The 13,316-nt window shown below is 36.2% G+C and overlaps 1 long non-coding RNA gene across 1 annotated transcript; it reads right to left on the bottom strand.

The window, feature by feature from the left end:
- Positions 1-4,122: 4,122 nt before the first annotated feature.
- LOC112943111 lies at positions 4,123-12,845 on the bottom strand. The gene is made up of 3 exons (XR_003248528.1): positions 12,754-12,845; positions 5,970-6,184; positions 4,123-4,236 (listed from the first exon to the last, which is right to left on the bottom strand). It is a non-coding gene; the product is annotated as an uncharacterized LOC112943111 (long non-coding RNA).
- Between the last annotated feature and the right edge of the window lie 471 nt (positions 12,846-13,316).

The raw sequence follows: 13,316 nt of genomic DNA, 5'->3' as shown, positions 1-13,316 counted from the left end.
AGACCTGGATCCCCAGAGCTATGAGAGTGCCAAATTCTGAAAACCTCTCAGGGCAAAGTGCACCCAATGTTTGCAGAAAATAGTGTTTGCCTACAGATAATTTACCCATGTACAAGTTGAGGGCTCTTAGGTACTTCACTGAGAATCTGGAAATCTGGAATCCAAGGATTTCAGATTAAGAGATCCCTAATACCTTCTACCAACACCTTTGTCATGGGGATCTGTAAAAGAGTTGTAGAATCACAAGTTAGTCCTTTATAACACCAGGGGGAGTTTATCAGTCTTTTCTCTGATATGTCCTTAAAGAGGAGAGGTTTCAAATGAAACATTTAGTATTTTTTTTTCTGTAAAAGAAAAGGAGGAAGAGGTTAGTGTTATATTTAGTTTAGTTTATGGAAGTTGCTACTTTCATTAATTAAAGTCATAATTCACTGTATTTTGGATAGCATGTTATAGAAGGGTAACCACTCTGAAAAACTAGTTTTTTGTCACGTTGGGGTGGATTCTCAACATTAATGGATTTTTTTTTACCTGAATCTAATGAATGGTTAAATTTGGAATAGGTACAAAAGCCCATTGAGAGGTACACAATTCTCACACTGAATGAAGACCACTTTGCCAGTCATTGCCTTTCACAATGCAAAGGAAGGACGATCACCTGATGGAAAGCATTTTGCTTCCAGCAGTATGAATCTGGCTCCAAACTTGTGCCTTCTGCTGAGCTTTGCATTTAACAGCAGCCTGGGCACTGCCTTTCAAACATTACAGCTATATCTTCAGTGTTTGATACTGAGATATACAAGGGCCAGATAAGCTAAAACACACCTGAAAAAAAACTCTTCTTTCTTTTCCTTTTCTTTTTTTTAGTTATTAGTAAACCTCCATGGAAAGAGTAACCTCTTATTTCAGAGCTAGTATTAAAAAAAGAAGAAAAAAAAGAAACAAAAAAAACCTTCTCATCTTTAGGATTTGAAGACTAGGTTGGCTTCATTTAAGAAAAATTGCAAAGACAGGATACAACAAACATTTTACTTTAGCAGCGGGAAACTGATAGTGACACTAAAATGTAGATGAGCAACAGATAACAGAAAAAGCCATTGCCCTAATTGCTCAATTGCTCCTTCATGCCCCAATTAGACATGAGACTCTGAATATGAGATTCTTGTCCAATCAGCTGAATTGGAAGACACAGAAAAAAGTAGTTTTCTTAAGTGTTTTAAAGGCAAAGCAATCAGTAATGCTTCACTGATCCTTTTCGCAGTCACATATTCGCACCAAGGAGCAAGGGGACAGAATGCATCCTCAGGTTACTACCGACTTACCGTACGTGCAGAGATAACTCTGAATTCACTGGTAGCTCATCAATGGACTTCTTTTCCCCAACTCAAACAAGTTATTCCATTGCCTAAATACTACAATTAAGTCAACTACAGTTGGCTTCAGTAATTTGTCTGGGAAAAGATGGTAATTCCAGACTAAGAAATGTGAGTTAGAGAGACCTTGGTTAAAATTTATACAGATTAATCCAAAGTTTCCTTAAAGGAATTGATTTCACTAACCCAAGGGTTGCTGAACCCAGGCCGGAATTTGACAGCTGTGTTATTTAATACTGCACATTGACTTCAAATGACCATGTAAGTTGAAAAGGACTAAGAACAAATCATTAGTAGCTATGTTAACAAGTGTATTCCATTATTCTTGACTCCTGAATATAAACATGGTTATTTTAATAACATACTTTCTAGAGCTTGCTGAATTAGAATAAAATATCAGTGGAGACTATTTTCATTGTTCAGTCAGGCCTGATATGTTTTTATTCCTTAATCAGTGTAAACGAAGCTTTCATCTGATAAGTCAAGCTTTCTGGCAGCACACTGTGAGGATTACAGTCTCTCTTTAAAAAAGGAAAAAAAAAGGAAAAAAGAATCTCATAGATGAATAAGCAGCTTAATAGTGATGAAATCTTGTTAAGTTACCAGTCAAAACCTATACCTTTTTTCAGTAAGTTTTTGTATTTCCCAGACAGACATTTTTGTTATATGCAAACAGTATGTTTCTGGCCAAACTGGAACAAACTATGTAATAATAATGAAGAGAACATTTTTTTCCATATATTTTCCATATATTTGATGAAATTGTGGTGCGTGGTCCTGATCCCCAAATGGCAAAATATATTTTGACAATTTAACAAAGTGAACTTTTTCAACATTTAGGGACATAAGTACAAAGAGCTCCATACTGCCCCACCTTCCAGACATTAACATTCTCTCCAGGCTCACTTTACTGACAAAGGAAAGAACTAAGAAGTCAGTCCCCATTGACCACACAGTTTCTTAATTCATTTGAGCTGGGCTGCACAAATGACATGGGTTAAATGGAGATATTAACTGAAACATAAAACAGACCACGCAGTTGTACATCAGCTTTTTCACTTTACCAGCAAAGTCATTTTGGTTTTTTTAAAACCTGAACTGATGCAAGTTTTTCCACGTCTATTTTCATTCTACATTCAATCCACCAAAGCTAAACCCATTATTTTTCAGGCTTTATTGACAGGATTTCCCTAACCACTGTATAAAACTACAGTATAATGCACTGTATTCTCACCAGTAATTAAGCATCAAAGACTCCTTGGAATTATAATCTTTTAAATTAGCATCCAAGGAAGAATATTTCTAGAGTGAAAACCTGTGGTCTGACCTCATTTATACTGATACAGTTGATACATTACTGCAAACTTTGTGAATTTGCTTATGGGTAAGTAATGAAATCTCTTTTAAAATAGAAATGGTCTCAAGTCAAAAAAAAAATCCAGAGGCACACGCTATACAGAATTTCCCAACCTATATACACTAGAGATATCCTAGCCTTATTAATATTAGCATAATATGTATTTTTCTTCAACAGTTACACTTCAAAATAATTATGTTGTTAGAAAGCGAGTTTGGTGATTTTGGCATTTCATTCTGTGTTGATGGCTACCTGTTATATTTTGAAATGTGAGGAACTTAGCAATGCTGGTTTGACAAACAAAAGAATTGTCTGAAAAGGAAAAGCAAAGGTGTAGAAATGAAAGAGGAAGCAAAATTGACACTTGAATGCAGGAGTTTTAGTTCTTTATCCAAAAACTGAAGGCCATAATTAGAACCTCCTCAGGATTCAAACTTAACAGGCATCTCCCAAAACAGAAATTGCAATGAGCAATCTATTCTTCCCTCTCCCTTGCAGAGAATAACGTCCTGTATCTATATTGTTCATTAAAGGTCATCTCTATAGGGATTCAGCTCTTCTGTAAGGTAGGCTTCCAAGAGGAACTTTACAGGGGAAAGAAGAGCACCCTCCAGCACCCAGGAGTTTCAGGTGTAGGATGTCCTGTATCTGTGTATGTCTGTGTACGTTAAGCTTGTCCCAAATGCAATGTGCAGCCTGCCTCCCAAGGCAGCCTTGCAGCCAGAGGCTGGCCCAAGGTGAACCACACTGGTGGCATCTGCCCTGCTCCTGTAGACACCTGAAGTGGCATCGAGTCCCTCCCTGTAAATGAGTCATTTTCTGTCAGTGAACAGTTTGGATGGTAAGGCAGTAATGTACAGTTTGCTAAAGACAAAGTAATACTGCTCTCATTTATAATGCTAAAGGAACCTTTTCTAAAGAAAACAAACTTTGAGGGATTTTTTTTTACAGCTAACCACTTCAAGGTGCTAAGTAGTTTTCTGAGGAACTGAAATCTTTCATCATCTGATGGAAATAGGAGATTAGTGTTTCTACGTCTGTTGCTCAGGGATGATGGTTGCACAAAGAAATTTTGAGGTTAATATCAATCCTCACAGTGCAACAACTGTTCAGTGTACCTTGCTCTTCAGGATACAATAGAAACGTTTGTCCCAAAGACTTTTGTACAGTCTGCAAATACATTAGAAAAAGCTTGCACCATTGAAATCAAACAGGACTTTTGTAAATTGTAGCTGTATAAATTTTCTAAATGTCTGAAATGTCTGAGTGGTGACTACAGAAATACCTAAACTGTTTCAAAATCTCTGTTATTTCCTCACTTTTTCTTCTCCTGAATTACTCCTAGATCCCATCAGAAACTAAAGTTGCAAGTAGGTTTGGGTCAACTAAATTTATTTTTATCAGTGAAAAAAACAAATCATTCTGGGCAAAAGCCCCCCGATCATAAGCAGAGCAGAAAAGAGAGAATCCCACCAGAAACTGCTGCCAGCTCCAGAGTTTGCTGTTCTGTAAAACAACGAAACAAAGTCATGTTAGCATTGCCTCAGCTAGGAGAAACACTGGTCTCTACAGAAAGCAAGGAGAAGAGAGGATGAAATAGCTGGGAAGGTACTCCTGCAATATGTGCAGGAAAATGTATCCTGCAATGAACAGAATTAAATGGGACAGAGAAACTAGTGACACTGTGTTCACTGTTAAATCTCTTCCTAAGAATCCCTCTCATCAATCTCCCTGTGTAGATAACTAGAACTGTACAGAGCAGGCTAAGAAAAGAATGATAAAAACTGAATTTTTAGTTTACTTTACAGTACTTCTTGTACTTCTTTTCTGAAATGACAAAGATAATGGCTCCTATAGATAGATAATAGATAGTGGCTCCTATCTATAATAGATACAGATAATGGCTCATCCAGTTTATGTTAAATCAGGGCTCTAATTTTGGAGGTTTGATTATAAATTTTCTATCTGCCATAACAGTATGTGCTACATTCTAATTAAAAATATTTTATTTAGACACACAGTACTGGAAATGCTACTGCTTCCATTTTTTACATTAAAAATCTCAAATCAAAACCTAACTTGCTCTCCAAATACAGGCAAAATACCTATTACTTTGTGGATTGCATGCAGAACTGAGAACTGGAATAAGCTATCCCATATTTAACTCATTCCTTACCTGAAGATTTTCAACTAAAATACCCATCTTTTGAATGCAACAAAACTGCAACAGAGCTGCTGTAGCAGCCTACAACATCAGAAGTTGTTTTGGAAATTCCGTCACACTGTTTCCGTGGGACTGCAGTGTGAATGTCCCGTGAATGTTCATTCACAGAATCACAGAATCACAGAATATTTAAGGTTGGAAGGGACCTCTAGAGATCATCTAGTCCAACCTTCCTGCTCAAGCAGGCATACCTACAGCATGTGGCACAGGGTGGCATCCAGGTGGGTTTTGAAGACCTCCAGAGAAGGAGACTCCACAACCTCCCTGGGCAGCCTGTTCCACTGCTCTGTCACCCTAACAGTAAAGAACTTCCTCCTCACCTGGAGACGGAACTTCTTGTGCTCCAGAAGAAGGTGTTCATTTCTGCCACCTTCTTCTGCCTCAAATGCCCTTTTACTCTGATACTGCACAGCAGTCCTCAGGGCATGGGCAGACTTTTACCTAATGTGCAGCTTTCCTTCACTGTTTATTTTTACAAAATTTTGTTTTTAATGGAAAAAATAAATTTACCAATATATATACCGACATATGTCTTTTAGAAATAACATACATTCTTTTAAATACATAAAAGTCTTAAAATGTTTTAAACAGTAAGGAAAAATATTCTTCATGGGCCACCCAGCAAGCTTATACATAGGTAGAAAAATCTACTGAAATTCTCCAAAACTGCAGAGTAAGGTTAATCACATTGCTATTTGAATATTTATTTCTTTAGAGAAATAGATAGCATAAATAGTTAAAGATATCTTAAAATAATTTAAGAGATCCTCAAATAGCTTGAGAAGATGAGAAAATTTAAAATCAGGAGGAATAATTATTCTTCCCTGTTAAAATTAAGCAGCAGCTTATCAAAAAAAAAATGTGTTTTCCTCAAGCAAAGATTCAAAACAGCTACTAACACACTGATAGAAATGTTGTATGCAACTTAAGGTAGACAAGAGGAGGAGAATATGTGCTCTGTCTTATCTCCCTGAGGCAGATTTTTTGAGGCAGAATAGAAATAATGGGTACTCACCGGTCAACTTTCAAAGTGCTGATTGGTGCCTGAGCATGTGGTAGCCATCCGCAGGAAACTCATCAAAAAGCAGCAGAAACTTCTTCACTTGCAGTGTTTCTATTTATGTGCATCGCGGACCTCCAGTCAGCCAAGTGAGGCATTGAGAATAATGCTCAGAAATTGCTGCGCAGGGGAAACCATCTCAGCGTTGTGGTAGCTCAGAACCCACACACCTTAAAGGAAAGGAGCTGTGAGTTGCCCTTGTTTCTTCCTATCTTCTTCTGCTTTCAAAAGGCTTTTAACCAAGGGATTGGCTTGTGTTTCACAGTCTTTTTTGCTCTAACAGATTCCTTGTATGACTTAAAATATTTAGGATTGCATGGGATATATGCTAAAGAAAAAGCCAACCACACCTGATGACCTCATGGCATACAGCTTTTCAGACTATTTTTATTCCCTTCTCCATTAACCAAATCAATATAGCCACTGCCAAGCAAATAGACCTTTCTTGATTCATTTTTGTATATGTGTTTTTTACATTGCTAATTTATATTTTTATGTAGAGGTAAACAGAATAAACAGAATTTTATTATGTAATTAAACTTAATAAACCAATTCAAATAGTCTCCTAAGTAAATATATTTACAGAGAATTTTGATATCTCCTATTTGATATATTGAGATTTTGTTAACATGAAAATTCTGGTTATGTTTCTGGCAAGACAAAGAGTCAAGCTAATGTCCTAAAATAAACTGAAAAAATTATCGCCAGAATTATTGACTGAAACAAATTAGTAAAAACAGATTGTCTTCATTTAAATCAGACAGATAAGTACTTCTCCCTCCTATACGTGACTGTTTTCTGTTGCTGTGAAGAAGCAATGTGAAAATAATCTTGGCAATACTATTTGACAGTGCTTTACACTTTCTGATAAAATTACTGTTTCAGTTTCTAACATTGTTCCTTATTGTGCTCAGTATTCACATTGGTTTAGTATTACAGAGCTTTCAAAAGGAGACAGAGCAGCAGGACAGTGAATAAACAGCTACTTAACATTTTCTGTTCCTTCACTATAGCCCTAGAGCTGATTGTTTGAATCAGGTGTATGGTTTTATATTCAAATTTCTTCCATTTCCATTAAACTTTATTGTGAGGATAAATATGGCCAAATGAGCAAGGATAACCATTATGAGGTCTAACTGGTGTAGCACAGTGATATCTGATTGAAAATCCATCTTTTGGTAGACATTTTGCTGTTTATAGGAATCGACGTAAACAGCAACAGTAATTATTTGCAGAACTGAAAGCCAAATTCTTCAGGCCTTCTTCAAACTTTGGTGCAAGTGTTCTGCACCAAAGTCATTTGCAGGTTTAATTTGTGGATGGGGAGAAGGACCAGCTTTAAAAATCCTGCAGAACCTTTAGTTTTCTTTTTCAAGTAAGAATGGCATGAAAATTCTAGCACTAATTGGCATATAAATGGACAATGATTCTACTCATTCCTAAAATGGAACATCTCTATTTAGCATTTTAAAATACCGGATCATCCTAAGGATGCTGCAGGTTTACACAGTTTGCTCCATTCTACCCTATTTCAATAAATAACACACGAAATTTCATGAAGAGGCCTGGAATCTTTTGTGGTTATGTTCCCTTCATCTGAAGGTAAAAGTCATGAAAAATCTGCTGTATTTTGTGCAATGAAGAGCTAAAATAAAAGCCAAGGGAGATGTCCTCACATATTTTCTCACTCTGCCTTTTAACATGAAATTTAATCCAAGCAGCAATATTTGAAAGCTTTTGACCAATTCTCATTGTTCTTGGCAAATGTGGCAAGCTTAGCTGGCTTTTTAGCCATTTTTCAGATGTTGACTATAGCTATTTTTTCTGACAGCACATAAAAGCCTGCAATAGCATAATTCTTCCTCATTTTCTAGTTATAACTAATTATGCTTTTTGCTGCTGGCAGCTTGATATTTTCTTTTCCTTTGTTCGTTTTTAAGTTGAACAAAAGCACCCAATTCAAGTCTAGCTTAAAGGAGAGTTAGTTTTGCTGATTTTTTTTAATACTAAGATGTTCCTGTTCTTAGGACAGGCATTTGTGATGCAGATGTACAAATTTTGAATTTGAGTCAAGTTTTCTACTCTAAATTATTACAAAAGCCTGTTTTTATATATTTTAATCAATATCAGAGATGTCTGGTAATTTGACTAACTTTATTTTTTCCTAGAATTTTGTTTCAAAGAGCACTCATGTCTCCAGTAAAGACCATCACCTAACTTCAGTAGGTATCAACTACCTGAGAAAGTAATGGCAATGAACAGTGATAAAGTTCATATAAAAGTTGGAATTCTACTTTTTTATGTTCAAATTAGTGGATATTAAGGCTTCTGGTAAGAAAAAAAAAAACAGGTCAGTTGTTGAAAATGGAAAATAGCATAAGAGATAAAACAACACAGTGACTGACAACTCTGAAGCAGCTTTTAGAATTTGTGAATTCTCCAAGAAAATCTAAAAGCCCTGTTTTTTAAAAACATACACGTATGTATGTCTATATATTTTAAATGTCCATTTTTTGACAAGTTATTTCACAGACTCATTAGCTCTAGATATAATTTTGATAGATTGTCTTCATACTGCATGCTCAGTTTATAAGGCTTTCATCTCAGTTCGCAAATTCTCACATAAATACAGATCTATACATGCAAATCCCATCACTGAGGTCACAGCTGGTGACGGCAGAACAGCACGTACATAAATGAAAACTTATTATATACAAATGGAGATTTCATTAAGGCTATTTTTGAAAATGACGGAGCTACACACTTTCTAGTGCTGGGCATAATAATCATTATGTCTTGGTACAGACTATTAGTGTCAAAAGTGTCAAATTTTCCTGCCTTAAAAATAGATGGTATCTGAAATTAAGGTTTTTCCTGGTTTAGCAAAAAGCAATATTACCAAGCTAGCAATATGTCTGCTCCAGGTAATTCTTCTGATTTGAAAAGGAACCCTTGCTTATAAACATAAATAAATAAATAAATAAACATAAATAAATTGAGTCCTCAATCTACAAATAGATGCATCTAGATTTTTAAGACCCTAAATAATTAATATATTTACTTTCTTTTCACAGACTTACTTGAAGATTTTGCACTTCCTTGATTTCAGAAATCATGAGCAGAGAGTAAGTACTGTATACTTGGGTATTTGCCAACCTCCGGAATTCTGTAAGCTGTTATTGTATATGATGATTGATGTTTATGATGTACATATGTATATGATGATTGTTTAGAACATGTTTCACTTGTGCTAAAGTTTATGTGATACTCTCGTAGTCTTTCCATGTCTTCTATAATCTGTTACTGCCTTTGTCCTGTCTGAAACTGTCGGCTCCTGCTTCACCTACTTGTTCTAAAATAACACATCTAGGAAGATTTCTAAAGGGTGCCCTTAATTCCACTACTCTTACCTAAGGCCTTCAGTGTATAAACCTCCTTGGTCTTTCCAGCACAGTATTTCAGGATATTTTTTTTTAGATCACTGCTTTTATCACTCTCTTCTCTGCTCTACTGCTCAACTAACAGCATATTGACTGCCTGGAAGTGCTATGTGCTATATCAGTATTCAACAGCACATATATAAAGGAAGTATTCAGTATTGAAATTTGTTGAGATTATCTGTTGGAGACCAATTCAGTCATAAGGAACAGAGCAATACAGTGGCAGAAGCCTATTTTTTTTATTTTAATGTATGTCTTAGACTCTTGAGAGTAAGTCTTGTAATAAAGAACTCCCAGAAAATAATCAGGGCGATCAGCATGATTAAGTATGAATCTGAGTCTTCTCATAGCTTAAGCTCCCTCCTCATTTATTTTTCTCTTGCTCTACTTCACTGCACTCCTCTCCTTGCAAGAGTTTTTTCGTGTTTCCTCCCGTGCTCCCACCTACAGGAGCCACCACAAAGGACTTTTGTTGCTTTAAGAGCTTCTCTGACTACTAACCTGAAAATGATTATTTAACAGCTGGAAAAACTTTCATGTGTTGTAATGGATGAATGGACGAACCTTACATAGGTAGCACAAATTGTTGCATATCTATGCATGCTTTAGCATACTTGGTATTGCCAGTGAGGTCTGTATGTGTGTGTTTGGATGAAGGAATCCATCCTGTGACCTTTGCGGGGTTGTTCAGGGGGCAGTGGTAGTGGTACATCAGTAATTTTGCTCAAAGTTCTAATTTTGAACCCATAGGGAACATCCCCTAATCAGTTCTTTTTTTTTTCCAAGGAGAAACCACTTGTTTTTGTTCCTGTTGTTATGTCTGTTGGCTTCAGAGCAGAACTGAAATTCACAGGGAACAGAGTCATGTAATGTCTTAGTTACAAGCTTGCAAAACCCTCTGGTGGAAGTATGTTACAGAGGCTATGACTGAAGCCCTATCTCGAAAGGCTTCATTTTCAGCAAAAAATGTTCGGTTTGGGCTCTGACAATCCTTTATCTAAGCTCAGTTGCACCAGTCTGGATCACCTCATGCCATTTGCACAAAGAACAGGGAGAACTAGAGTCTCCGCTCACCTCCACAGTAGAAATTGTGAGAATCTCTGAAAAACATCTTTGCAATAAAGGAGCTCAGTCTGTTCTTCATTAAACTGGTCTGAGTACGAGCGGCAGCTCAAAAGCCCTCTGAACTTCACCATCAGTAGCTTTTATGCTATCATATACTTACTGTTTTAAATGGTTGATTTTTATAAGAAAATATTAAATTGCAAACTTGGGTTTGGAATTTGTGATTGTTGGTTTTAGGCACTCCAGACACCAAGAAAAAGTTATTGTAGAAATAGATCCTACAGCTACCAGATTGTGTAAAAAATAGCTTAAACTAAGCTTAAAGCGTAATACCAATAGTAATGTAATTGCAGCAGCTCACTGCTCAATAAAACTAACCACCTGAGTGTTCATCCAGATGAGCAAGCAAGGTTTGTAGCTCTCCATTAATAATTAGCTTCATTAGATCCACCTGGGCAAAAGCCACTGCTGTAACAAAATTAGAAATACACATTTAAGGTTTATGCAGGTGGGGGAGGATGGACTTGTGGATGTGTAAAAGTGTTAAGATAATAATCTAGCAAAAATATGTGTTCTGGCAGATACTTCTGAATTTCTGACAACTTTTTACGGTCCATGAGAAATTGCTGTATAATGGCCAGTATCAGTTCCTTTTGTCTGAAAAGTGATTCCTATGCCACACTTGCAGTTTCATCTTGTTCTGCTCTATACTTGTATTTTGTTCAGCTAAAGGAAGGGAGAAATTTGCACTCTCAATGCCTACCTAACTAAAAGATTGCATAAACATTTTTTTTCTAAGCTATCAGAAAACACAGGTTATAGAAAGTTAGACTTTCTCAGGACACTGGACTTAGGAACAAGACAAGGTAAATCTGACCTCAGAATTAAGAACAACTGCTGAGTTATTGTCAGAACTATCAGATATATTTGCATATACATAGTTTTTGAAGGCTTATATATAAATATTCAAGTATATAGATAGTCAGCTCTCTATTGTAGCTTAGCTACATTTTTGAGTTTGAGTGGCAGCTCCCATACTACGTAAGTCTTTAATTTTGAAGGAGATTAAAAAAAAATATGATAATGTATGAATGTGGACTATAACATACACAGATGCTAGGATTTTATAAATGCAGAAATTCAGCAATCACTGATCATATTACTTCTATCCCTGAACCTCCTGGCAATAAATCACGTTCCTGTGAATGTGACCAGTATTTTTTTTTGGAGAAAGCTCACATATGTAAGGTCACTTCACACTTATAACATCAGAGTTATAGTCAATAAAAACTACTACTACTACTACTACTACTATTATAGAAAAAAAAGTGATATGCGTATTTTTTTTTATTACAAAACAAAGACATTTATTCTAGTGTAGAACTCAATAGAAATAGATGCCTAAATACCTTTAAACCTGTTAAACTAAAACTCTATTAATAAAGTTCACTTTTTCATCCTCAAGGAAAGACATTCCTAAATCTCTAAAAGCCTTGCCCCTGTCAGTCCTCTACTTCAAAGAGCAAAAGCATAACCCAATTTTATTGATATTTTTAAACTAATACTGAAAAGGAAGCAATATCTGGTTTCACACAGCATAAAAGAACACCAAAGAGAGCAGTCAATCTTTGCAGCATCTATGTCCACATATTGTCCGTTTATGGGTGCAGTAAAGAAATGGAGTTAAGATGCATTTCTGGAACAGTAGAGTCATCCCCTTTCCATTTCCTATTTCATTTTCTCATAAAGCTGACCAGAGTGAAACAGGCAAAAGAACATTCACTAGCATTATGCTCTTCAAGTTCTTATAACAGCAATTGCATATATCACTTTAAAACTGTATTTTTTTAAGCAAAGCAGTTGCCCCCAAGGCTTTAGTCCTAAAATCGCCCTTGTCAGATGAAACCCCTTTCAGTTTCAGCTCCGGGCCCTGCTGTGGTTTCTTTTTTGAAGTGCTCACAGGTAGAGGCAGCTGGACAGAAAAAGCCCTGCTGTTTTAAGCCAAAGAGCCTGCACCCAGAGAGCTACTTGCTGCTTGCACTGAAAAAACTCCTGCCCAGCAGCAGCCAGAGGTATTCAAATAAGAGGATGATACATACACTTAGAAAGGTTTAAACTGATTAAATGACATTTTGCATGAGAAAGAGGCTCAAATTTAAGCTCAGGTCTTTACATCTAACTGTCACCTGTCTATAAACAGATTTTAAGCCTGTGTTTTAAAGCTGTTGACTTACCTTTGAGAATAAATTTATGAGAATAGGTTTTCAAATATTCCTGAGTCTGGTATCACCTGCCTTTGAAGTAGACACAGAGATAGTTCTCTACAATGAGAAGCAAGTCTTTAAGTCAAGTTCCAACTAAGCTAGTAGCAACTTTAAAGCCTGTGTTTTAAGACCGCAGGTTTCTTTGTCTACAGAGAGGAGCTTCAACCCCAGCTGTGAGTGCTTCAAAGGCTTAGGCCCTACAGCTGGAACTGAAGCTAGAATTGAGATGCCAGCTTCAATACAAAGTAGATTTTAGGATCCAAAGATTTCCATCATCAGGCACGTAAATATATGTATTTTTATCAACTAGAAGTAATTTATAACATTAATTTGCAATTTTAAAACAACTTTTATCAAGAAATATAACTATGCTCTACAGTATTACTTAGTGAATATTTTAGTCCTGGTGAATTATTTGCATTTGTTGCATGCCGGTTTTCCAAAGGATCACAAGCATGCCTCCTGTCGTTCTGTAAGGTACTGAAAGTAAAATTTGTCTTTATTAGCATGTCAGGTAGAGCAGTTCCTAAGAT

The sequence above is a fragment of the Nothoprocta perdicaria genome, unplaced genomic scaffold, assembly GCF_003342845.1.
Source record: "Nothoprocta perdicaria isolate Ctin4 unplaced genomic scaffold, notPer1 scaffold_14, whole genome shotgun sequence".
Taxonomy (NCBI): Eukaryota; Metazoa; Chordata; class Aves; order Tinamiformes; family Tinamidae; genus Nothoprocta; species Nothoprocta perdicaria.
This window is presented reverse-complemented; position numbering and strand designations above follow the sequence as displayed.